The sequence below is a fragment of the Chamaea fasciata genome, unplaced genomic scaffold, assembly GCF_029207755.1.
Source record: "Chamaea fasciata isolate MVZ Bird 193981 ecotype frontalis unplaced genomic scaffold, bChaFas1.0.hap1 SCAF_1, whole genome shotgun sequence".
NCBI classification, from domain to species: Eukaryota; Metazoa; Chordata; class Aves; order Passeriformes; family Sylviidae; genus Chamaea; species Chamaea fasciata.
The window spans coordinates 35,998,589-36,026,287 of NW_027094086.1; the positions used below are offsets into that span (position 1 = coordinate 35,998,589).

The following is a 27,699-nucleotide window of genomic DNA, read 5'->3' on the forward strand; positions in this document are numbered from 1 at the left end:
ATTGTGAAAATCTGATGCTACATAGAGAACATGAAATGTGCATATACGTTTAGAGGTAGATGTGTATATGTGAACAGGTATCTCAAAAGAAGACGTGAGAGCAGCTATGTGGCATGGCAGGAGCAGGCAAAAGACTCCAACCCAACTCAGCGAGACGAAGGGAAAGAACGGAGTAGCCCATGTGCTTCATCTGTCCGCTGGACAGTGCAAAGACGACTACACGGGGATGAAGAGGCGACAGGCTGCTGAAAGGACAGGAATTCTCCCCATTTATCCCTTTGCAGAGAAGGGTGATCAGTCCAATCTGCAATCCGGTTTTTGGTAAAAAAACCACTGCTGTCAGGCTGTCTGCTGAGACCAATAAGAAAGAGGACAAAGCTCTATGACCTTCAGGCAGAGAGTGTTGTTATCATTATAGTTCTTGTGGTTACTGCTGTTACTTAGTTGTTTTGCCTTATTTAGCGTTTGAGAGTATCCCCTGCCCTGGCTGGCTGTGGCCGCTGTTTGACGGATGAAGAGCAGAATTAGGCCGCGGCAGATGGCTGTGAACGGAGTCAGGATAGGAGCGGGACAGAGCCGCCGCAGTACTTGCTTCCAACCCGGCTGTTTCAGAGGGGGGTGGGAAGGACACGGCGGGAAGGATGCGCGGGGGGAACCCGCTCGGGGACTGCACCGAGGCAGCGGCTGTGCACTGCGCATCGGCGGAGGCTCAGGCCGAGCCCCTCTCCTGCCGTCCCCGCACCCCTGCCTTGCTCGCCACTCAGTCCCGTCCGGTTGCTGGGTTTTCTTCAGTCGGGGACGGTCCCATCCCGAGGGCCACCCGGTGCCACCGGGGCGCGTCCGCCCTACCGGGGAGGAGCGGTCTGGCGGCCCGCGGTGGGAGCGCGGTGCCTCCGCCAGCACCAGGGACAGCGCCGGCAGCATCACTGCCTCTCCTTTGTTCCACCGCCGGCGAGGGCCCGCGGAACAAAGACTTCCGCCGCCGGCGGCGCGGGGACCCCGGCCTCTCCCCTCCCCGCCCCCGCACTCTCCCCGCACCCGCCGGCTTGGCCCTGCCGAGGCCGCCGCCTCCAAGGGAGCCGCGTCTGAGGTGTGCCGGCCGCGCACGCACCTGCCCCGGCGCACGTCGCACTGCCACCGCCGTCCCGCCACCCTCCCCCGCGCGTAAGCTGCCCCGCACACCCTACGCCGCCGCCGCCCCCCGCTCCGCGCTCGCCAGCCGCTGCCTTGCGCCTCGCCCCGCCGCCCAGCCCCGCGCACAAAAGCCCGCACGCCGCTCCGCCGCCCGCCCGCCGCTCCGCTGCCCGCCGGCTCCGCTCTGCGCCGCTCTCCCACACCGTGCCCGTACGCTGCTCCCCCTCCCCGCCTCTCCCTCGCAACCTCTGCACACTCTTCTTCGCGCATCCGAGCTGCCTCTCCGCACATGGCTCAGCTGCAGTGTCCCTGCGGCACCTCGGGCACCCCCTGCCCCGGGCACCAGCTCTGCACATGGCTCTGCCTCGGCCGCCCCGCGGCTCAGACGCGGCTCCGCTGCCCCCGCGCACCGCGCCACTGCCCCAGGGCCCGCGTCCCTCGGCTTCCAGAGGAGCCCCGCAAGAGGAGGAGCCATTACCGAGCGGGCATTCCTAGCTACCGGCTGAGCGATGCGCAAAGAACAATCCTCGCGATGATAAAATCAGAAAATATATTTATTTCCCATTAATCGACTTTACATGGTTCAGCCCAAGAAAGCGGGAGGTCGAGTCACCACTACCTTGAAAAACCACCGCGGCTACCGCACCGCTCCAGTAGTCCCCCACGGCCCCGTTACCTGCTGCTGACAGCTGCCCCCGCGGGCGCCCGTCCCGTAGCAGAGGCATCTCCCTTCCACCGGGCTGAGCCAATCAGTCCACCAGTCCTAGTTAGTCTCGGTTTCCGTAGGTGAGTACAGGTTGTCGAGCTCTTTACTGCTTTGTGTCTCCTTTTCTTTATTTCTTTTTTTTTTTTTTCTGATTTTTTTTTAGCTAATTGCAATTATTTTTATTATTAACATTATTGTTATGGTATGTTCTAGCGAGATCTTTCATGCTGCTTTGAGGATCCGCTCTTGGCATTCACCGCGTGCCTTAATTGTATGACATTAAATCAAGGTCCGCTGTGAACACGGAGAGTCAGAGCCTTAGAGCGCTCTCTCTCTCTCTCTCTCTCTCTCTCTCTGAGCAAAACAGCAACTGAGCCCCGAAAAAAACACCCGGTAATTTCCCTCCGCCCTAGTCCCATTCTGGCCCGGCCTGTATATAACTCATGCTCGAGTTTTTTTACTATCTAGTCTGCTGTTTGTAATGCCCAGGAAGCTTTTAAATATGTGTTTAATCGATTTAAAAAAAAAAAAAAAAAAAGATAAAATAAGCCTGTGCCTTTTGCACACTTCCAGACGACTGCTTTAGTTTCACCAGCGTCTTCGCGTGATTTTAAACAGGAGTTGACTCTCCCCGACTCGACGTCTGTCATTTGGCATCCCTGGCTGGGAGGAATGACCGTGTCTTTCCGGCTGTCTCCGTCCGCCTGGTTCTGCGGCTCCCCCAGAGCACGGGCGGGGGAAGCCCGCACCCCCAGAGTATCCCCGCTCCCCTCGGCCAGGGGGAGGACGGGGGAGGGGGAAGAGGGGATCTTCGGCGATGAAAAATGAAAGGGCAGGACGTGTCATCTTTCTTTGTAAAGCAGAAAAAAATTTAACTCGCTCGCACCTGCCCCTTTCCCGGGAGGGTCTGGGCAGCCCATCTGGCTTGCCTACACTGAACTGGCGAGTGAGGAAATGAGGGGTGAAGTCATTACAATATTTAAAAAAAATAAAATTAGCCTAAGCTTTTATTATTATTATTATTACGTTTTTTGCCATCTTTCACGGCTCAGGATCGGGACCATTCCTTTTCGGTGCCGACGGCGCGCCGGGGAGGAGCGGAGCGGCCGGGCACCTTGAATCACCCTGCGGGCTCGACCACGGCCGGGCCCCAGGAACCGGGCAGCTGACCTCGACTGCTTCCTCGGCGCCGGGGCCAGGGAGAGAGAGAGGAGACGAGGAGGGATGTTCTGCGCTGCACGCGGCGGCGGCAGGGATCCTGCGGCGAGCTGGGCTTCTCCGAGACTTTTCCCGTAGCTTGCCAGGGCATCCGGGGGCAAACTGGGAAGGCGGCTCCGGCCCCCCTCGGCACCGTAGCTCCTGCGTGCGGCCGCCTGGAAAACAGACAAAGCAAGAGCGTTAGAAATGCAGGCGGGGAGGAAAGGAAAGGCAGGCGGGGAGGGAAGGGCGCCGGGAGCCCGCACGCCGCGCGGTTGCCAATGACAAAAGGGAGAGAGGGGGGAGTCAGAGCAGGAGAAGGGCGGGGAGGGAAAAGGGAAGGGGAGGAAGCGAAGGGAAGGGGGGCCACACGGACTGACGCGAAGCTGGGGTCGGCCAGACCCGGGCCTGTGGGGCTGCTTGGTCGGCGGCCGAGGAGGGACAAGGCGGAACGCCCATCACCGCAGCGCTAGGGCGTGCGGGCATCTGGGTCCCTGCAGCGGGGTGGGAACGGGCCAGCCGCGGGGAACCGCAGAGAGCAATCTCCCTGCCCACCGCTGCAAAATCCCCGGAGAACAAGCACAGGGGAAAGCTTAAAAAAAAAAAAAAAAAAAAAAAAAAAAAAGGAAAAGAGAAAAAGGAAAAGAAAATAATAAAATTAAGGGACTGCGAAGGGGGTGGGGAACAGCAGTTCCCCCTTTTTTTTCGTCTCGAGGACCGTACTAGAGCAAAGAATCATAGAGGGAAATCCAAGCATCCAAATAAAAATAAGAAAGAGGAACCCGCTCCAAATACCAAAAAAAAAAGAATCATAATCAAAAAGGAAATGGTCAAACCTGTCGAGGGCTGGCGGCTCCTCCACCCAGCCGGAGCCGCGGAGTGCAGGAGTGGAGAGCCCCTTTAGCTGCTTTCGGGGGATAGGAAGCGGTCCGGTCTCTCCCCCTCGCTTGCTGCTCCAGAATTAGGGATTAATGCCTCTCCAGCCAAACAAATAAGGCATCTGCCTTCAGTACAAGAGGATTACACGGGGTTGCTGACGTCACCAGCCAGGCAGATGTTGGCTCCCAAAGTCCTGATCATCTCCCGTGTCCTTGAAACCCGGCACAATCCCAGACCCGCGCCGCCCGGCCGGGTCCCTGCAAGGTCGAGGGGGACCTGGTCGAAGGGGACCCCGCCGAGGCGCTCTCTCCCAAAACGTCCTCGCGCATCATCGGGAGAGAAAGGTGTGAAAAGCCGAGCCCGGCAGAAAGTTCAACCCTCCCCCTTCCCTCCGGGTCCGCTCCCCCCACCCCCCGCCCTCCCCCACCTCCCCAGCCTCAATGTCACATGAATCTGTACAGTCATAGCGAGGAAGAGGAGCCTGATCCCCGGCTCACCCAGAGGCCACCCTCCCCGCACGGCATCCGACCCCCCCTCACTGCGGCACCGCCGCGCCCCCCGGCCCCACGCCACCCCGGCCTCCCGTCCGCACAGCCCGGAGCCCGGCCCCGGAGCCGGGCCAGGCCGCGCCGTGCCCCGCGGCTTTGTTCCCGCTGTGCCCGTCCCGGCGGGGCAGCTCCGGGGCGGGCCGGAGCTGCTCGCTGGCCGTGCGGGGACGGCTCTCTTCCCTGTCCCCGTCCCGGAGCTGCGCGGTGTCTCTGCGGCAGGCAGGCCCCGGCGGGGGGGCAGAGAGCCGAGCAGAGCCCGGGCGAGCCGGGACGGGCACGCAGGGAGCGCTGAGGTGGCTCAAGGCCTCCTCTCGTCCTGCGGGGCCGGCGGCAGGCGCTGAAGTAGGGTATCCCTGGCTAAAGGACTTGGAGGTTGCGTTTCTGCAATTCTTAGGTGGAGGCAGAGCAGCTCGTCGTTCCCGTAGCTCAGCCCCGAGTTTGCTGGAGCTGTAGGGTGGGTTGGAAGTGCCGCAAAGTACATCTGAAAGGGGAATCCAATTAGAAGCGCGATCAAAATAAAAAAAGAAATTTGCCTGAGAACCACGTCTGTTGCTTTTGCTGTGGCATAAAGTCCATGACTCATCATCACTACTCCCTTTGCATCAAACAATGGTTTCAATCATTTCGGTACTGCAGAAAGGCAAACTAGACGATGTGACATAACGGAGCAGGATGAAGAAGAAGAGATCACCAGTATCTAGGCTCCTTTTGGGTTGATGTTGTTGTTGTTGTTCAAAGAAGCTGTTTTATAGATCTGTTCCATATTATCCTTGTCTGTCAAAGTGGCATTTAATTTTTCCAATTGTGGAACTTGGTCACTGATAAAATCAATTTAATTTACACCACTGTCATTCAGCCGATCCGAGCAGTGGATTTATTTTTGGCTCGGAGTTGAAGGGAAAAAAGCAATCATATGCAGAATGGAAGAGATCCTTTAACTTCTTTTGCGAGCAGTAAGAAGAGAAATCACTGGCATGGCACTTTAACAGAGCTTGCTCTCCTGCAGGAGAATTATAAATATAATTTCTCGAGTCTTTTGCCTAGAATCTTGAGCAGCCACACGAGAGGGATAACAAGAAAGGCAGAGCAGCTCTGGGCCCGGGCGTTCCGTGGGGGCCGACAGCCCCGCTCACTCCCCTTTCCCGGGGTGACACCGGCCGGCTCCGTCCTCGCCCGGTCCCTGTCCATGGTCCTGACCCGCCGGCGGCAGCGGGCGCTGCTCCGGCGGCCGTGAGCGAGGCCCTGCGCGCCCCTGCGCGCCAGCGCGGCCCGCCGCCGCCGCGGGGCCGGGGAGCCTGCCACCCCTCCGCGGCAGCTCCATCAACACCTCTACCTTTTTGTTGTTGTTGTTGTTATTAATACTATTTTTTTTTTTTTTTAAATTCAGCATCTTGGAAGGAGGCGGCGGTGGTAGTGAGGTTTTCTCTTTCCTGGGCTCTATTTGTTAGCTCTCCTTTTTCAAAGAGCTTTTAATCACTGACGCCTGGGCAAAACTACATTCTAATGTAAGGTGGTTAATATCGGACAACAGTCTTTAAACCTCGGATTCTCATTTTTTTCCTTAAATAGATTAACGTACAAATTCAGAGCGGTTTTCAGTAACCGGTACCTGCCTATGGGATGGCCTGAAAAGAACTGACAACATTGCAACTATTTCTTTTTCTATCATTAGAAGTTGCAGCAGGAATAACTTGCACACAGAGTTTAAATATCCTCCAAAATCTCACTTTGCTTATATATATATATGGCCTCTTTCTGGTCCTAAAAGAAAGATCTTGCTACGTGGCTACATGCATGCGCAGAGAAACACTCTCTCACGTACACTTACATGTATATATCCATAAACTTTAAATAATTTAGTGGAAAAGTCAGGCGTCGCCGTTGACAAGTCTTTTCTCAGATCACATACACACACACACACACACACACACACACACACACACACAGAGAGAGAGAGTCAATTGGCTAACGCTGTTCCTTAGCATTTAAAAGCAAGGACAGGTCTCGAAACACTATTTCTTCAGTTCCACCCCCCCCCCCCCCCCCCTTCTCTCATAACCTGCTCCCCCGAGTAGAATAACATGAGCAAAGAGCAGCTGAAATAGCTACGCTGCAAGAGGCTCTGAATGCAGCAGCTTTAGAAATTGTGCACTAGCCCTGCAAAGAGAAATGTGTGGGCTCTCTATAATGTGATGTGCTGCCGGCTGGGGAAAAGGCAGAGCTGAAGCCATTCACACTTCGTAGGCTGGGAGATTTCTTTCAAAAGGGCCCTGAAGTATTTAGGATTTGGGGGAAAACCCTTGTACCGGAAGAAAATGGCCTAAACACAATAGGACTCGCCATTTTCTCCTTCCAAAGCACAAAGCAGCTCCGCGGCTTCAGCACCACACAAAGAAAGCCCGGACCCTCTGAATTCTCTTACATTTTCCCCCACGATTTCAAAAGCCTTCCCCTCTATCCGATCCGCTTTCCCAGGAGCGCTCTTACAGAAATAAAGAAAGAAAGGAGGAAAGGGAGGGGGAGAAAAGCGACTAGGCTAGACGAGAGGGAGACAGTTTTGGTCTTAGTTTATTTTAAGCAAATCCTGCCACGGGAAAGTAGCACCATCACATGTACACTTGAGGAGTGTGTCTGCTGTGGGGCGGGGAAGGGGGAGGTTGGAATCCTAAAAAACGAAACAGCTGGAAAGCTGTTTCGACCACCGCATTCCTTCGAGCTGGGTGGACTCAAGTTGCACTGCAGAGACCCAAGCAGACCACGCTGCCTGGGGATGTGTATGTACACACACAGAGGCGTGCACATTCCCGGGGGAAAGAAAAAAAAAAAAAAAAAAAAAAAGCATTTCAATCCATCCAAGACCACAAAGTGATGTCGAAAACAGCCCTCTGGCACCGGGCGTTCCTCCGCGCCCGCGGAGCCCCTCAGCCCCGGCTGCTGCCCTGCTGCCGCGTCGCACTCTGCTCAGCGGTCCGCCCCTCTCCCTCTCCCACTTTTATTTTCTTATTTTAGCAAACCGACAGAAGACTGAAAAAGAGGATGACATATTTAAAGGAGAAAAAAAAAAAAGAGGGAGAAAACAAAGAATCAAAACAAACCCGAGCAACCCCAGCCTAAACAACAGCCTGTCACTATCGCCCTGAAATGCAGCAAGAGACTGTACTTACAGGCAGCGCTAAAGTGAGTAATCCTCATCCCAGCGTGGTTGGGTTTGTTAGGGTTTTCTTTTCCTTTTTTTTTTTTTTTTTTTTTTTTTGTCTAGTTGTTTTTAAGTACTTTTTTGTCCCCGTCGTCCATGGCTCAGAGTGGATTCAAGCAAAACCGGCCGGTTAGCAGGAATAAAAATAGAAGTGATTTCATTGTGTAAATGCAGCAAAGACACAAGAAGCCGTGTTTCTCCTAATACTTTCTGCTTGGGAACCAGCAGCACTCAGCTCAGCAAAGCAAGACTCTGTGTGAGTCTCCCCCTCCCCTCTCTCTCTCTCTCTCTTCCTCTCTCTCTGTCACACACACATACACGAACACGAATACGCACACACACATACACATACACACTTACTTTTCTTCTTCTTCTTGCTTTTTTTTTTTTTTTTTTTTTTTTTTTTTCAAAAGAGGGCAGGCCGTTCCCTGAATCCCAATGAGTTAAGTCAGTCACTTTCCTTCACATGCATCACAGCCTCCTTAGAGCTGCAGGCACAAAAGAGCATTTAGCTGCCTCCAATTTGTGTAGAAGGCCTGGCCTTACTCTTATTTATTTATTTATTTTTAAAATATATTGAAATAGTGTATATAGTAGGTTCACTTAGTATAAAAAAAGCATGTCCCCAACTTTGACGACTGAACCATTAATTGTAACCTTTTAAATAAATTCTTGAACTTGTATGCATACTTAGCTGGTCTGCAGGGGCCTCACAAGAAATTGATGCACAGTATTTCTCAGCTGTGCAGACCTACACCCTGCTTTCTGCAAAGGTCAGAGCTATACGATCCACAATTACTTTCCAATGAAGTCTTATATAAACAAAACCTCCTTGAAAAGATTACAGGCCTCTAAAAATAAAGCTTTAATCTTAGATATACACGGTGGCATATTCATTTCAATCACGTATGAGGGATTGCTTCAAAAACTGACCGCACACACAAAAGTGTGTTTTCGTGCCAGGTTACTTTTTCCAGGTGGACAGAGAAAAGCATAAACAAGGTTGTACTCGCTCCATATTTCATTGCGTGTTTTTTGTTTATTCTTTCTTCTAATGAATGCAGGAACATCCATTCATGTACACACACACACACACACACACACATATATATAACCACATATTTGTGTATGGCAGAATGTGGCTCGCCTGGCCATGTCAGAAAGCCGCAGGGCTGGCAGAAGCCTGTCACAGGCAAATGAAGCCCCAAAGCAACCCAGCGGTAGCCCCTGCCACTGCGGAGCCACGGCAAGAAGAAAGGCCTGTCTGTTCCGGGGGCTGGTGGGCACTGCCCGGCCCAGGGCTGCCCCCATCACCCCCCGCCACTGCCCAGGGTGCCCCGGGGGACACCAGGGTGCTGAGGGGTGGCCAGAGCCACCCGGACATCTCTGTCACCTCAGGAGTTCTTGGCACTTTCTTTGCATGCTTGTCATCCCCTAATTCCAGCCGCACTTGCTCAAATGGGTGGTAATCCGACTCTAGAGGAGATTAGGGAACCAGAGATAGCTGCATTTAGGATTACCAAAAGGAAATGAAGGAATCTAATCCACTCCCACCCCTTACGTTGCTGGGTTTCAATAAGACCTTATACCACCTTTTAGGATTTTAAACAAATGATTTTGCTTGGAGAAGGGGACAGAAAGAGACCGAGTGATGGAGAGTGTCTTTGCCCATTAAATGGACTGAATAGGAGAGGATAAGGTGAATTGCAAAAGCAGCCAGGGCCGAACTGCTTTTTTGTGCATCCCAATATGGGCCCAAGGCTTGTAGCTTCCTCAGTGCTCTCCTCAGGACCACGGCAGGTTTAGGAAGCCACACTGGAAATCCATGTATAAACTGCAACATCAACCTGGTACCGATTTGAACTGCGATATGACACTCCCCCCACCACATCACACACCTCAAAAGCCAAAATCCGACAGCATAATGTGAAGCTGTAAGTACGTTGTTTCTAGTCAATAAGAATTCCAGTCAATCAGTAAACCATAGAACATGCCTATCTTCAGAGGACTGTTTTTGCTCTATTTTGGTTGCATAAAGGCAAGCAGAAAACAACTAGTGCTTGCTACAGAGATAAAAGTAGTCTTCTTGGTTTTCCCAGTTTCACTTTCAACCAAAGAAACCAAAAGCATTTACTTTTGTTTCCAAAGATACAGGAAGTCTGCAATGAGAAAACTGAGCTAACCTAGTACTGAGACCCGGTTTTCCTTCTGTGGAAAAACTATAAGAGCAATACAGAATTAAAACCCAAACCAAATTAAAAAAAAATATTTTAAATCCCAACAAGCACCACCACAACAAATAGAAAACCTGTGAAAGTTATAGATATTTTCTTTTTATATTTTCAAATATACCCTTCCATTTTCCCAGCTGATTTTTATATTTAAAGTGCTAGACTGACTACAAGCCTCTCAAAATAATATTTAATACAAATATGCTCAATTGTACTGAGCTTCTCCGTATACTGATTATCCTCAATGCGTTATCAGTGTAGTCTAAAATGCTCTTTGGTTATAAGAAAAGAGCCTTAATATGAGGGGGGAAATGGCCAGTCATCCCTGAGTAAGATTTTGTTTTGTAGAGTGCTTGTCATGGTCCTTTGCAATCCTGGAAGCAACGTGAATCAAAAGCCTCGGAAGAAGACTTACGTCGGCAGAGGCTCCGTATATAGCAGGCGCTAATTATTAAAGCTCATTCCCTTATTTAGGACTCTATTTTACTTAGCAAACCCATCATCCTGACACAACGCAGCTCAGGATGTTTGTTCAAAGCTTATGAAAATGTAACCCAACTCATTGCTAGAAGTTGTTGCTAATTAGTTGATAATAAACTTCTCCGTCCAGGACACAAAAGTCTTTCAGAAGTGCAAGGTGTTCTTTGTGATGCCCTCACAAGGGGAATTAGCATATCAATTCGGCAGGGGAACAATACAGCAGGGCGCTCGCCTTCCCTCCCTCCTCTCCTCCCCCCACTTCCCCCTTGCTAAGGCTGCTGCGGTGGGCACGAAAGCGCAAGGCCGGGGTGGGTGCCCGGCTCCGCAGCGCCCCGGGCTGAGGCCGCCGTGCTCGGCGCGCTCGGAGCCGCGTCCCGCTCCGGGCAGCCGCCGCCGGGGCCGGCAGACCACCGGGCAGCCCACCCCTCCGCACCGCTGCCTTTACGACCCCTCCTCTGTGGCGCTGACAAATGGAGTTGCTGGGGGTTTGCGAGCCCCCGCCCTGCCTCCCCCTCCCCTCGCCACCGATGAAAGGGTTTCAGCCTGAGAGCCTTTTGCAAATGGATGTTTTACAACGCCTCCCGCCCCCGCCAAGGTAATTCTGCTACCCAATATCCTTAATAAAGACTGTTGTTCCCCCTTCAGTTGTTAAAGGTTTCTCTGACAGACTGGTCTTTTCTTCCTCACCTCCAAAGCGTGGATTTCTAGACCTCCCTATTCAGGTGTAAACGCCGAGAGAAAGCAATGGTCCTGATAAAAATGTTCAGTCAGTTATAGATTCAAGTAACTGAGGGAGAAGAAACCCCATTCTTAGCAGTTTAGCGGAAATTTGTCCTATTGATTGCAACATTCTTCTGCTCTTGGTGGTTTTTTTGTTTTTTGTTTGTTTGTTTTTAATGCCTAATAAATTTACAACAAGACACAAAACCTGCAAATGCAAGGCACAACTAAACACCCTAACCTAGCCACTTGGTGACATGTGTAAGTGGGTACCTCAGAAGAATGGAAATCCATGTATAACAGACCAGAGAAAGCAATTAAACAAAATTCTGCGATCCTGAGGTCTCTGATCCCTCTAACTGTGCACCTACTCAGAGGCTCAACAGATGCAAGAGTTATTTATCCACATGGTTAGAGAGCAAATAAATGCCTAGGTTGAAATGACTAATGTGGTTTGGATCCCACAGGTAAATCAGAGCAGGTCTATGGAATGGAATGGCATGTGCCCTCCTTGGTGGCTGTGGGTGAACTCTTTGTTTGGAGTGCGGGGAAAGGGCCAGCAGCCTTCGAGGAGATAAAAGCTGTGCTTGCCTAATCAGGGCAGAAATAAACCAAGATATTTCAATCTTCTGCCTTTTTTTTTTTTTTTTTTTTTTTTATTTTATTAAGAAGCAGCACTCTCCAGTTGGCTTCCATTCAAACAGAGACTGCTTCAATACAGTTATTTTTAGGAATAATATGATATGTAATCTGCATTAAAGGATAGTAATATGCTAAGAAATAAAAGAAAAGAAACCTCATTTCCCCCCTTAAATCACTAGGGAAGCAGTACCCCAGGAAAAAAGTGTTGTGTAATTAAAAAGAAAAAAAAAAGTATTTTTTAAGAGAAAGTGTTTGTTTTCTTAGGTTTGTATAGAAAATCTTGAGCAATGAGAATAAAAGCCCAAATCCTAGGAGTTTTCATGAAATTCAGTTTAGGGGGAAAAAAAACCTGTTAAGGGTGGTTGTTTCCCCAAATGCAAAATATCAGGGAGGAATCTGAAGAGAGCTTTACTTTCTGTGCAAAATCTCCATTGTTGCTTGGCAAACAATGGGAGCTCTGGGCGACTGGAAGGCTGTGAGAATGAATAGGGAATCCGCAGGATGTGTGCGGGTCAGTGCTTGGGGTCTCTGTCCTAAAGCCCCTTTCTCAGCTTGCCACAATAAAGTAGCACAAGGTTTAGTCTTTCCTGGGTCACTGGCCATCTTCTATTATTCAACACTTCACAACAAAAAACACTTATTAATCAGCGCTGACCAGAGGCCCCTTTTGAAACAAGAGAAGGGGAGAGAGGGGGGAGAGGGAGAGAAAAGAAGATTGAGAAACCCCGAACAGACCCTCCCAATACAAGAGCAACCATAGGCAGTTTCTCAACTGGCCCAAGAGATTTTTTTTTTCTTTTTGCCACAACAAAGTTTCCAATCAGGTCAGAGAGGACTGGACTTTCCTCCCCTACCCCCACCCCTGTATTCCCTCTCACTCTCTTTCCTTCTTGCTCTGAAGATGATGGAGACATTGTTTTGCAAGTAAGGATGGTTTTAGGTCAAATTGCCAAGGTCTGATCTTAGAGGTGTATCCTTGCTATACTGGAAGATAAGGCTGTTTCTCATCTGGGCCTCAACTCTGGAGATGGCGTAGGAGAGAAGAGGTTTGCTTGTGGGGTGCTGCTCTTGTGCTTTAAGAGCTGATGGATGAGGTGTCAGGGCAGAAGTTGTGTGAGGACTTGGTTCAAAATGGTATGAGAGAGAGTCAAATGTGCCATTTATTGACTCTGCTGAGGGCAGAGTCATGGTCTTGTTGTTGTTGGTCCTGATTTTCTAGCAGTATACATTGCACAGGGCTAAACGGTGAGCTTTGGACAGAAAAGGAGCTAATAGATTTAAGATAAAAAACTTTGTTTTCCTCTGTGCAAAAAAGGATTCAAAGGCAGCAGTAAAAAGGAATCTTAAGGACCTAGTGTGTGATAATTTAATTCGAAGGGGGAGGTGTTTGTTTGTTTCTTCTTCTTTGTAACCTTCTGATAATTTTTAAAGGATATTTAATTATTCTTAAATAAGTTGGTATTTCTGTGTAACGAAATATGCATAGATTGTCACACAGCACACATTACGATGTTCATGCCTCTTACCCCCTGAAAATGATCCAAACTTTTTACAGAGAAGTTTTGTTTGTTGGCTAGAACTATTTGTTAAATGGAGAACACAAATGAAAAAAATGAAGCAGTTCGGACTGTGTTAACGGTACAGGTACAGATGTACCTAAGAGAACAAAGCCATTTGTACTATTTTCTTTTAATTTAGCAAATGCATAGAGACAGCAAATATTGAATCCCCTGTGGATTATCTGAGAAAATGAAATTGTTCTCTCAAGAAAAAAATTAGTCCACAAGAAAGGTAAAAACTTCCTTTTTTTTTTTTTTTTTTTTTTTTCCTGACTAAATTGTGCGTGCGTTACATCGCGGTGGGAGGGGGTTTGTTCGTCTGAAGTCGATGTGGACATTTTAGCTAGAGTATATAATGAAATATTATAAACCTAAAGAGAAGCTGCTCCTTAAGCCTCCTGATTATCATACTTCATAGTGTGTAAGCTGCAACTAGTGCACCATAGAGCTCCTCACTAAAGGGTTTTCTTAGTGGAAACTGGAATAAAGTGTTATTTGGAGGGCAGCCTCAGTAATGCTTTACCACAGTTTGCATTGCAAACATTAGGCTGCAGTTCACAATTTGTTTGCAGGAACTGTGTTTTACTTTAGTAGAGTATTCTCTGTTTTCCCCTCAAATATTGTGTTACTCAGATTTTGCGGAGCTTGATGTTCTAGCAATGGGGTAATCAAGTGTTGCCTAAATTATTTAAAGCCTGGGATTAAAGGCCTTAGCTCTGAGTGCTGACAAGCTTTCATATGTAGCCTGGGAAAAGTTTTGTATCCTTTCCGATGTGTGCACACTTTGAAAATAATTTGGAAAAGCACAGTGAATTATTCTCAAAATGTATGCACAGAGAGAATGAATAATTCTTTTACAAGTTGCTCTCCAAAGGAATGAGTGACTTTTAAAAATACAGCAGCAATATATACACAATAATATTGTGGCACCTGCAGTGTTATTTTTCACAGATCAGTTTCTTTTATGGGGATTGTTTAAAGGAGCTCTTCTATTTTAGAACTTTGGTTTGGACTGAAACACAGAGAATGCATTCATTCAGCATATATGACCATTTAAAATGTTAAATTCCTTTATGTTTCGAGACCTTACCTTTCATGTCTTACTCTTCAGGATTCTCAGTGGCTTGAGGCTTCTGTGTGCTGAAAATTAATGGGTTTAAAGTATGATTACCTTAAAATGTTATATAAAATACATAGAAATGCATTTTTAAAGAGCAAAAAAACTCTTGGAAATTTTATTTCCACCTGCATGTGGATTTGGTGAGCTATTGTCCATATTTATTTGTGTTCTTCTTCGTCACAGCTTTGTTTTGTGAATGGAAGGATTGTTGGTGTTAAACACTTGTAGACAATTTATTTCTTCTTTTAGATGGTGAACAATTTCTGCTATACAATAATGTAAAAACAGATGCATAGGTCTGCTGTAGTCTGAGCTTTCATTGCATCACTGTGATATACTTTGGATCATATTCTTTAAAACTAATATGATTCACAGAAATGAGATTTTTCTAGTTTGTCAAAAATATAGCAATGAGAGCTACATTTTTGCAAAGGTTTCATCATTAGTAGGTTGTTCTGTGCCATCAGCAGACATATATTAGAAATGTTACTATATAATGTCAGCTTCTCTTTCCATTCTTACTAATGGCTGATTGTGTGAGTAAGTCCCATTTAAATCAGTGAGACTATTCAAAGGCTGAGATCCTACTCTACATGACAAAGGGAGTGTCAAAATTTGGCCCACAGAATTGAAGGGGGCTATAGGAAGCATGAGATAGAGCTGGGCGTGAGGAAAGATCCTCCAATCTATCTGTAGTATAAAGCATCATTTTTACGCAGTGCTTTAAAAACACTGACATTTCTGCACGTATTACTTTGTAGCTTCAGCCAAGAGAGGCAAACATAAGCCGCTGGGGATAAGTAAGGCATGTGAGGCTGGCAAGGATGGAAAGTGGAGAATCTGGATTGCAGGCAGAAGTGCAGGGTAAGGTGATGGAGATCAGAAGGGAGGGGACACCAGCAATCTGTTCAGGACAACGTGCCAGGCTGATGGCCTGGTACAGAACTGGAGAAGGGGGTTAAGAGGCAAAATAAGTTTGAGGTAGCTACGGTAAAATATCCAGAAAACAGAAGATGTGTTTACCCAAGTTCTGTGATTTCAAAAGTTACGTATTTGCTCACATTGATATTTTAAGGTAAAAAGATTTTTAAAATATTGCCTCATCTCTACAGTAAGTCCTGGGTTAAAAACGACTGATCTTACAGTAGCTATTCCAGGTATCTACATGAATTTGGATGATCTTGTAGTAAATTGAGCCAAATTTCAACCTAATACAGATATAAAAACCTGCCTGGCATATCCTCGAAAAGCTGCAACTTTTATATTTGATTTCACCTGTGTCACTATAGGTTGAGGAAGAAAATATCCTGCATACACATCTATTGGATTTTGGGTCTGCAGCTTGGACATGTGTAAATATCTGTGTGTTTATTTTAGTATGTCTTCTCCTTGATATTGAATACCAACATTATATTCATTAATTAGAAACTAGATATCATTAGATATTTAAATGTAGGGAAAAATGTCGTGTAATTTACCTCCTGAGATACTTATGTATTTGTCCACTCCAGAAATTGAAGTGTTACTATGAAGGTGTTTCTGGCAAAGGCAGGGGTTGAATAGTCAGTTAAAATGGTGGCAGAAGCATATAATGCTTTATTGGGTGTAAAAGTACTTTTAATTAACTGAGAGCACAGAAAATGCAGAGCTGTGTGGGATACCACAAAACCTAATGCACAGAGCCTCGTTGCACCTTCACTCTTACCCACACCACAGATTTTGGTTCTGTTCTGCACAGCAACATTAGACATTTGTGGAGATTTTATCCCATGTTTTAATAAAGGCATTCATTTCAAAAGCCTGTGGCATGGAGTTCCATTTAAGAGCAGGCTGATGGCAACCTACCTGCTGGAAGGTCTCAGCTCATTGTAGCCCAGGAGTTTGGGACCTACAATTTCAGCAGCTGATGAGCTGAAAGCCAGCTTGGAGGGGCAGCAGGGAATAAAGAGGTATTGGTCAGTTTGAGAGTTGTCTTTATAACAATTTTTTTTTCTCTAAAGTGGGATCTGAGCGGTGAAGTGCTCACCAAAAATAAGTATTACTTATCTAAAGAATTCAAAACTAATGAGTCATTCTTTCCAAGCCTTTGATTATTTTTTTTTAATAATACATTTAGGGCTTGTTTGCCTGTTTTGAGCCTGAGGCCCTAGTGCTTTCATACTTTTTATCTGCAAAGGCTGGAAATTTACTTTAAAAACAAGATTTGAGCTTCCCTTGCAGATATCTTGATTAGAGCAGCTGGGGCTTTATGAAACACTGGCTCATGGAAGTGGGAGAGCTGGCAGCATTAAGAAACTGAGGAAAGGGCCTGAAATTATTGTGAAGTCTTATAGCTCAGAGAGATCAAATAAGTATTCAAAAGGCTTTAAAAAGCCTCCGTCATTCTGTGTGTGTGGGGGTTGTTTGTGTAGGGGGGTAAGTTTGTTCACAGATCGTCAATAAAGGACTGTGGAAATGCGGGGGGAGGATGCCAGTGAGGATGCTGACGTGTTGCGAGTGAGGCTGAGTATGGATAAGCACCACAGAGGAGGGCAGGGGTTACAAGCCATGATTTCCACAAGAGCAGTAACTCTTGCAGAGGCAGGAGCAGGGGTTTGGGAGGGAAACTGCTGCTGGTTCACTCCACGGCTAGTTGCTTTAGCACAGAAAAATCAATAATTTATGCAGCAAAATTCAGCTTGCTGCAGATAAGAACTGCTTCAGCTTGGCTGCAAACACTTGAACTCCATGCAAGGTTGAAACTGCTGAAGTATGTCTTTCATGGCAATTTTTTTTTTTTTTTTAATGATACATGTCATAGTTTTGGTAAATTGTACCAGTAGATGGCGTGCAGAAATATTCAGCACTGTTCATAGGTTTTATTGGACAAATGCAAGTTCTTATTATTGCAACTGGCTTTGGGTACAAAGACATATAAAAAGTGAGTTTAATAAGGTAGTTCCCAGTAAGCAGGGAGAATGTCCACATAAGGGGAAAAAGAAACAAAAAACCAGTGAGATTAATTTAATCTATTCTTCATATGTTTTCAGAAATAGCTTTTTAACTGCTGCTGCTTCTTTTTCAACACAGTCAAAGCATGCACTCTTCACCAATGGTCATTTCCTCCCTGGTCTTCACACTACAGTCTCTTCCAGTGCTGACCCAAATACACAGTCAGGTTTTATCTGGGAGAGGAAAACATAGAAAGAGAAGAGGTAATTTCTTTGCATCTCATTCAAATTTAAAAATAAAGGCAATTTCAGGAAAGATTGAAATTTGAATACCTCACACAAAAATAGCAATGCTTTGGAAAATTATGGGTTCATGAAATAGGGGCTGTTTGGTTTTCTTAATTTTAGTTGGTAGTATTATTATTGTTTGTTTATCTGTTTAAACTTCCTGCAGAACTGGAAATGGTCACTTGAAATAGGACTTCTTTCTTTGTTTTTTATTTTTTTTCTGTAATATAAAAACCCAAAAAGAGCTAATATAATTTATGACAATATGTTTTGATAGCTGCCAGTGAAACTGCCCTTTTACAGAGGTAAAAGTGTGAATTTACTGCCAGTATCTCTTATTCCAATATGAAAAGGTTCTTAAACTGCTTCCAAATATATATGGTCATAGTTGTGGTTGCACATAAATGAAAACAGTGTTTGATAAGTATATTTGATTGTATCAGTGATGCTCTGCCTCCTGCACCATAGTTCTTACAGAATGGTTTTGAGGCTAGAGGTGCTCCCCTTATGCTCCACAGAAAGAAATTACGTAATGTATATAATTATATAATCATCAAAGAAAGTATGATATGAGTGTCAGATGACTACAAGAAGGACTGAAGTTTGTTAGAAGTCTAATATCTGTTTAAAAACTGGGAATCACTGATTAAATCCCCTACTAATCAGCTTTGTTCAAGCATTTATACCGACCAAACACCTACAAAGATGAAGACTTAAAAAAATCTTCCGAGAAACATCTTCCCTTCCTGCTCTTATCTGTTTACCATGGTTCACTTAAACACCATGAAAGCATATGAGAATTTGTTGAGATGAGATTTCTGTTGCAATGCCATGATATTATGTGCCCATGCAAAGGACTGGGAGAGAAAGGTCTACTGAAGTCTGGAATATGCTGTGGTGCTCTCAGGTTTTCTAGTTCTAGCACAAACTGCTGTTCATGGAGCCTCAGAACAGAAAATATGAAAATCTAGATCATTGCTAAGTTCTAATCCAGTGTGTTACAGCAGTAGAAGCAGGAATCTGCTTACAGTGGAGTTTTTTGCTTCCAGGAGAGTGAGATGGGCAGAATTTTCTCTTTCTATAGGATCTTCTGTAGGAGAGTCTATAGGATCTCCTTCTATAGGACTTTCTAACAAGTCTGTTATAACAGACTTGTCAATTAGCAAGAGCCTTTTGGAAAGTTTTGCTAATATTTATAGCTCATTGCTACTCTGTGTCAGTTCTGCTTGTTATTTGCACAGCTATCTTTTTAAGTGGAAAGATATAAAAACAGCCTACTAAATATAAAATGAAATATCCTGTGATTTTTTTATTAAGTTTATGGATTTTATGTCTTTCTTGCGTTTCTACAGTATTCTGTCCTAATTAGAGCTCATTTGCAGCAATCTGCATAAGTTGCCTGTTTCTCATGACAGTACTACTATTTAACCCAAAACCAATAAAACCTTTTCACCATGCCATTCCTTCTTGTTTTCTTGCTTTTATGTGTATGATGGTGATTCTTAGATGAGATTACAGCTTGAAGAGGTAGCATACACATAATTCACTTAATTTATACTGTTTCAGTACATTTAGATGGTCACATCTATTTTATTTTTCTTGTCAACTGAATATTCTATGTCTACTGGCAAAATACAGTATCAAATAAACTATGATGAAATAGAAATGGAAGATGCTGAATTCTGTTCTGTTGTAAACTTCTCCCCCTGCTTTAAAGCAAAGCATGTAAGTATCCATTCTAGATGAAAGGTTAAATGACAAGATTTTAATTTTTTATTACTCACTTGCCCTTTTGGTAGTGGAATTTAGTAGGAGTTAATGATTGAGGTTTTCAGTGTAAAGCATCATTCTGGTTCTTTTCTCCTAATCTCTTTTTTTTTTAATAATAATTTAAGTATTTCTGAAAACTAAATTCTTTTTCTGTCAGACCAGGACCTTTTTGTGGGACACAAAAGCTGATTTTAATGACTTCAGATTATTTGAATCAAGATTTAGTGGTTTGGGTTTTTTTCTGGAACACAGTTCTGTGGAATGAAGTATTCCACAGGAACAAATAAACTATTCATTAGTAATTAATGCTTTGCTGCATTTATTAATGCAACAAATATTGTATTGATTTTATGTTTTTCAAGGGCCAGTATTTACAATATGAGCTGAGAAAATTTTTTTGTGTTTCCATTGAGAGAGACAGTGTGATCTATTGCACGTCCATTAATGGCTTTATTGGGTGCCTTGAGACACTTACTTGGGAAACACCAGCCAACAATGATCTTGGTATGTGTGAAGTAAGATAAGCAGTGCTTTTAAAATACGTATAATTTCATGAGTCTGCTTGAATGGAATTTGAAATTACCTGCTTTTTAGTAATACCCATCCTAGCAAAATTTTATGGAGCATTTCTCCTCTCTCCCTTCCTTTTTAAAGGCAGCCAGTCAGCTGCTTGTGCCAAAATAATAGGTACCCAGAAGTTTCTTGAACTCTGAGTAAACAACTCTTTGTGTATACTTTACAACAGAGCAGGTTTCTGTAAGCAGACCTGGGACCACTGTTAAGAACAGTAGTCTTAATTCCCAGAGACCAGTTCAGAGAAGCAGCCAAGCCAACAACAGCAGAAGATACAAGGTTAGAAAATGAATACTCTACTGTGATTTAAAATAGTTTGCAAGTAAAATGATATCAGTTCCCATTCCTTTGCAAGGACTCTCAGCTATATTTTATCAACCCCAGAGACCAACTCACCTCTAAAAGGACTGGTTTCAGAGTTCACAGCTCTGTTTTTCTTCTTCTGTCCCTTGGGCTGATAACTTCACTTTGGACAAGAGGATTGAAATGAGTGGGTGGATTGGCATTTTTTTTAAAAATCCATGAATTGTTGGGATGAGTTTTAAATTTTGCCTCCAGATTAGTCAGGCTCAAACCCACTTTATTGTCAAAGGTCCAAACTACCACTGTTACATTTAAAAGCTACTACTATGAAATTCTCTACAGCTTTAGGAAAGATGTGAACTTTTGCCCGTATTTATCACTATAAATTCCTGACTTCTACTTAGAAGTAGGATGTTCATTCTTTAATACCTTCTCTGGGTTAAAAAACATCCTTGACTTTTTCCTGTATCCAATTGATCTTTTTTTCTCAGTTCTTGCCTCACTGCATATAATATCACTCTCTTGTCACATTTATTTTACCTACATAAATTTTTTCTTTCAAATTATCCTCTATCCTCTCATACATTCAATTCTATGGTTTTCTAGAATCTTATGAATACAAAGATTAATTAACTAATAATCAGAAGCTGGTTTTCAATGGAGAAGGGAGTGTTCTCTCTGCTTTAGTTTTATGGAGAATGAGGAAGAAAGGTTAAAAAACCTGGCTGGCAGAAGAATTTTGTCCAGGGGTTTGCTTCTGAGATTATCTTTCTCTCCCCTTGACCCATGTACATAGTCTAAAAAGGGGAAATCTTGGCGGAAGATTGAGTTGCATGGTCTGCCCTCTCTGCAATTTGAAGAAATAGAGTGCATTACAACTCATTATTTCTACAAACTTTAGCATCCAGTGTCCTATGGGGTGCCAGGGAAGGCAGGAGAAGGTCACCGGGCAGGAGAAAGACGCTCTGTGTGAGCTATCACAGAGGAGTGTGGCTATCTGGAGGGTCTAATCTTCGACCTCATCTGTGATTTGAGCTGTAGCTTTTCCTTAATTCTGAGACCTGACAGACACTATCAGGAGGGCTGAAAGGAGCTCAGTAAAGGGAAGCCCAAGTGCAGCTACAAATATGCAAGAGGCTGTTGCTGGTTCAGCGTGTGCAAGGTCTGTGCGAGCATCCTGCCAGCAGTGCTGGGCAGGGCGAGGCCCTCTCACGAGGGGCTCAAGGTTTAGGGACTCTTGCTAAAACGACCCACACAGCAATTGTGTGCTGACTTGAAACCTGGAGAGCTGGCTCTCATCTCAGCATTACTATTTGCACTCCATTTGCCCTACTAGGGTGCATTTAGCTGTAATTAAAATAGGCCAGCCTGCTGTTTGCTCCTATGATGCACAAAGGCAAGGAGCTGCAAGGATTGTGTATAAAAGCTACATGCATTGGAGGTATTAGACCTGGCTTAAGCTGCAGGTTTGACAGAATAAAGCTTTGCTTCTCTTTTAGGATGATGTGTGCTTTAACAGTAACATTAGAAACAAGCTTGAAAACTTTTCTTCAAGCGATTTACCCACCTCAAATGATTTACCTATTTACCTAGGCACGTAGTCAAAGATACTTTATGGAATGTGTAAATGGACTGCACTAAAAAATACAGTCCTTTTCCCCAAACACTCCAATTTTCTTGTAAATTTTTGTAATTTTTTTTTGTTAAAAACTTGTTAAAGTTTAAACTAAATAAGCTGAAGAAATTGAATCTCTTCTGCATTAAAGAAGTGGACAAATTACAGGCCAGTGAGGAAGGAACTTTCCTCAGTTTTGCTTGTGCAATCGTGTTATTGGGAGTTATCATAAGTAATGATCTATAGGTAGACCACTATATTTATGACATAGACAAAGGGTTTGAGTGCACTCTCAGTAAATATTGCAGATGACACTGAGCTGAGTGGTGCTGCTTACATATCCGAAAGACAGGATGCCATCCAGAGGGGCCTGGACAAGCTCTAGAAATGGCTTTGTGGGAATCTCATGAGGCTTAACAAGGCCAAGTACAAGATCTTGCACCTGGGTTGGGGAAACTTTGGTGTCAGTCCAGGCTGGGGGATGAGCTGATGGAGAGCAGCCCTACAGGGAAGGACTTGGTGCTGGTGGATGAGAGGCTGACATGATCCAGCAATGTGCACTCACAGCCCAGAACGCCAATCATATCCTGGGCTGGATCAAAAGCAGCGTGGTCACCAGGGAGAGAGAGAGGGGATTCTGCTACACTCCTCTGCTCTACCTTGGTGAAACCCCACCTGGAATATTGCATCCATCTCTGGGATCCCCAGCACAGGAAGGACATTGATGTGTTGGAACAAATTCAGAGGAGGCTACCAAGCTGATTAGAAGGGTGGAACAGGTCTCGTAGGTGAAAAGGCTCAGGAAATTGGGATTGTTCGGCTTGGAAAAGAGCAGGCTTTAGGGTGACCTTTCAGCACCCAAAAGGAGCCCAACAAGAAAGATAGAAAGAGACTATTTACATGGCTATGTAGTGACAAGGACAAGCAGGAATGGATCCAAACTAAAAGAGCATGGGGTTAGATTAGATATTAGGAAGAAATTCTTTATCATGAGGGTGCTGAGGTACTGGAAGAAGTTGCCCAGAAAAGTTGTGGGTGCACCATACCTGGAAGTATTCAAGGCCAGGTTGGGCCACTGAGCAGCCTGGTATAGTGGAAGGTGTTCCTGCCCGTGGCAAGGGAATCAGAATGAGATGATCTTTAAGGTCTCTTCCAACCCAGGTCATTCCAAGATTCTGTGATATAGGTAGCTGTTCAAATATGAAGAAACAAAAAGGGAGAGTTTTTACTTATGTAAACTGTCTTTCCTGAAGATGAACATATTAAAGGGATAGATTTGGCTGACCTATGGTGGGAGATTTCTAGGTCTGATTCTGTCTTAATTAAAACCCCTTTGCTATTGAATTGGCTGGTCCATTCAGCATCTCTCCAAAGCAGTATGAGTGTGTGCCAGATATCAATATTTTTATTAGAGGAAGCCACTGTAGACCACAGACCCCATGAGGGAGATTTTTTCTCCTTTCCCTGAGGTACTTTTCCCAACTATACTTCATTATAACATAAATAATAATTTTATTCATTTAAATGGGAAATGTTTTCTCAAAAGGGGAAAGTGAAAGAGAAAGAATCAGAAGAGGAACGTTCCACCTTGATACTAACACGACTAATTTTTGAATGTCCTCTGTGTATCCCCGTATGATACTTTTGGTGAATATGCTTACTTTATTTTGTACAAGAAATCATACTGACTTCAAATGGCAGCAAATAGTGCGAATAGTCCCTATTAAGTTTTTAGACATGTAATCCATTTTAAGACAAGCTTTAGTTATAAATTATGTTATAATATTAGGATCTATACAGGAAACACTTTTTTTTGTATGATCCAGGTGACTGCTAATTCCTGCATTCTGCAGTAATAATATTTTTAATTTCATCGTGGTCATACTAAATCATAAAGGCAACATTGATAAACCAGCTATGGCAACTTGGTATGACTGAAGATAATTAATATGACAATGTCGAAAGGATCAAGGCTCCATCATGTGCAGTGGAAGGTGACAAAATGAAACCAAGCAGGGACAACTCTCACACCTAAAGGACTGCCTGGTGTTAGCTGTGGGTGAAAATTGAAGTTTAAAGTGACTCACACTGAATTGATAAATAAAGTGTTATTGACTAATTGAGATTAATCCCAGGTTCTGAGCAACAGGACTGTATTTGTTGTGGTCAGCTTATGTGGTCTGTGGGGACTGTGGTCCCCAGTAAGCATTGTGTGTAGTACAGCAGTGCTGCATAGTTATTGTAATGGCCTGTCATCTAGCTGGGTGCTGCTGTACAAGGTTATTGCTGACTAAGGAAATGGTGGTGGCTGGAAGCTGTGGCCACCTGGGGTTTTCTAGGAATGGTCAAGCACAGAATCTAAGGTTGAATAAAGGAATTTCCCATCTTCTCCCTGAGTGTGGGAAATACAATATAAGGTGAGCTGTGCTTGAAGGTGGAGAGAAATGAGATGAAGGACATTTCTGGAGATATCTGCAGTATGAGAATACAAGTTTTAAACGTATGCCCAGAGCAGTTGTAGTAACCTCAAACTATGAGACAGCACGAGTACCACCTATATTCCTGAATTTTTGCTTGAGTGCTTCATGGTGTCAACTTGCATTAAAAATGGTACTCTTTCATACAAAGGATGTTAGTTTGACTTTGTGCTGGAACTTCACAGGAGAAAGTGCAGAAATCTCACCCTAAATCCCTGTATCCATCTTGTAGGATGGACCCCTCCGTCAGAGAGTGAGTGCCTCAAAAGAAACTGAGTGGACATATATGGGGTTTATTAGCTGTATAAATCCACATATGAACTCTGCAGATTAAGTTATCTCTGTTATATCACTAGATAATCTCAACGGCCTGAGCCTCTCTCAGTGCGGCACCCTGCTCTGAAGGAGGCTCCCATTCAAACCTGGATACCACAGCCCAGGATGAGTTCCAGTAATGATTTTGTTAACAGTGTACACCAGAAGCCTTGTACTAATGTTCTGTCTACTTCTACCACTGTAACCTCTCCTTATAGACCCAGGGATCCTTTAAGTCATGCTGTCACACAGGGAGCTCAAATTGAGCTGCACCAAGAAGTGGCTGTTGAGAGATTTTCAAAGTATGGCATGAAAGTAAGTTGTACATCGTTGTCGCCTTCTCTAGAGATCCTCTAAAGCAATATTTATGAGAGAGATATTTTTTCCTCTTTTAAAGTGGGATTTAACATAGACCTAAAGATGAGAATTCATCTGCCAATGTAGTTTTTCTATTTACTTTCTTTTTCATTTTTAAGCTGTTATCCAGCTATTGCTCTTATCCTAGACTCATTCTAGGCTCTTGAAAGTCCATGACTTTCTGAGTGCACAAGTTATCCATGTGCTCATTCATTCAAAGATTTGTCCCCTAACTGAAATAATTTTGTGAGCTCTACCGAACCCAGCATGGATGAAACAACAGTTTTGGCATATGTACACTGAAGAAAATTCCTCTGCTTGTGCACCTGAATAATTGGCATATCCTGCTCCAAGTAGAACCAATCAATGGAGCAGAGTAACATTACAGCATAAGCTGATTTTGCTGGAAGGACAGGGGAAGGAGTGGTGTGGTAAAGAAATTGCCCAAAGGCTGAAGTATGAGGACTTTAGACTCTTGGACTTTAGCTACTAGATAGATCTTGTTTCACAGGGGAAATATGGCAAATATATTGATTTCTGAGAGATCCACGGTCTGCTTAAGAGACAGGGCACAATACATCTTTGAGATCTAGATATTCTGGATGCATTATTTACATAGTGCATATGTAGTTACATATTTATTTGGCTATAAAAATGGATGTAAATTAACATTATTCCCTCTTCCATTCCCTATAAAGCAAATTGATGGAAAACCTGTAGAAATAATTTGGTGTTTTCATCTAAGTACATCTTTCCTTGAAAAACAAGCTGTCTTGAAGAGAGAAAGAGTTTTGAAAGTCATCCATCCCTAGATCTTTTCATTTCATCTGGTTTTGTATCATTTCAGTTGTCCAAAGCTAAACCACAGTTTCTTAACATCATTTCCAAACAATACAGCCACTAATATTTTGCTATACTAAGAGGATGAGACTATGAATATTTTCACACCTGACATTTGTACTGGGTCTGCGAAAATTTTCACCCTGATGAGAAGTGTTTATGTTTATACTATTAAAACAGTTTATGATACAAAAATAATATCAGGTGATTGCCCTTTTTGATCTGAAGATGGTAATAAAACCCATTTATTTTCTAGTCATTTCTTTTCTGACACTCAAAAATTTTAAAAAATAAAAATAAATCTAGCATTAAAATAAAATGGTTGCCTTATTCTGACCTTTTCTCTTCCAGAATCTGACCTTCCCTTGGAAAGGTTCTGAGGGCATAGAATAGACTATTTCAGTTGGGAATGACCTACAATGTTCATATAGTCCAACTGCCTGACCAATTCAGGGCTGACCAAAAGTCAGAGCAAGCTGTAAAGGGCACTGACAGGCTGGGGACATCGACCGCCTCTCTAGGGAGCCTTTTCCAGTGTTTGATCATTCTCTCAGTCAAGAAATGCTTCCTGATGTTGATTCTAAACTTCCCTTTGTGCAGCTTTGAACCATTCCCATGTGTCCTGTGCCTGGATCCCAGGAAGGAGTGATCAGCACCTAGACAAGCCCAAAGTCCTTAGCTGCTCTTCATGAAACATTCCTCCAAGCCTCTCCCCACCTTTGTTGCCCTCCTCTGGACATGTTCAAAGCCCTCCAAATTCTACTTTAATTGTGGGGCCCAGGACAGCACCCAGTAGCAGTAACTTTTCTTCACAAAGAAGTATGTTTTAAAAGTTGTGTGTTACCTAAACGAAAGCGTAGGCGTAACTGCACAAAGAAATGAGACACTGGATTTTAAATCACTGATTCAAAAATATTGTCCTTCTGCATTCCAGTACAGTTGTTTTTCAGTTGTTGGAGATAAGTTGGAAGAGGAGGGAATTACAGCCACACAAAACATTGGGGTGAGAGGCAGGAAAGCTGGAGAGGGGACCATAGAATCTAGCCACCATAAGAAAAGGGTGTGCCCCACTGTGGGATAAGTGGCCAAAGGACTTGGGGTGTAAAGAAAGGAAGATTAAAAAAACAAGGAAAGTAGATTAAATAGGATAGATATTTCAAGACATAAAAATGAAAAATATTTTAAGGATTAAGTAGCTGGCATTTAAAGAACAGTAAACCAAGTAAGCTGCTGTGTACACTCTGGTGCTAAGGTTGTTACCAGCAGAGGCAGGAGTTTATTAGTTTTGAAGAGGTCCAGACAGGATCACTTTTCTTATTGTTATTGCTTTGATTTCTGTAGATGCTCTGTTTTTTTGTTTGTTTATTAGTTTGTTTTTTTAATGCCTCCCCGATGAAATGTAAAGTAACCCAAAACAACAACACAACCAATTTTTTCTGCCTGAATTTCAGGCACAAGTTGTTGTACAGTAGAAGGTGAATAACAGTCTATTAATTATGAAAATGTCTTCATTAAGGGGTATCTGATTCCCCTTGAACCTTGCAAGTTTTAGGTGCCCATATTTCTTTGAGATACCCATCCTAATTAACTTCCTCGAGGTCATATGAGAAGTGTTGTGGGGAGGTGAAATTTAAGTTCAGTGTCTCTGTCTCCATTTCCTTTCTAGGACATAGTAAAATGTAGAGGCTAATAACCTAACAGCTCCCTAGTTCAGGAACCAAGGAGAAGCTGGGAAACCTCATACTCAGTTGACCAAGAAAGGTTAAATAAATAATTATCAGATTTATGCCAAGGAGCGTTGATGTCTCCCACTAATTTT

At 44.3% G+C, this 27,699-nt stretch overlaps 1 long non-coding RNA gene across 1 annotated transcript; it reads right to left on the reverse strand.

The window, feature by feature from the left end:
* Window positions 1-1,335: 1,335 nt before the first annotated feature.
* LOC136301894 (uncharacterized) lies at window positions 1,336-8,053 on the reverse strand. Its single transcript, XR_010723953.1, has 3 exons — window positions 7,629-8,053; window positions 3,874-4,173; window positions 1,336-3,213 (listed from the first exon to the last, which is right to left on the reverse strand). It is a non-coding gene; the product is annotated as an uncharacterized lncRNA (long non-coding RNA).
* Between the last annotated feature and the right edge of the window lie 19,646 nt (window positions 8,054-27,699).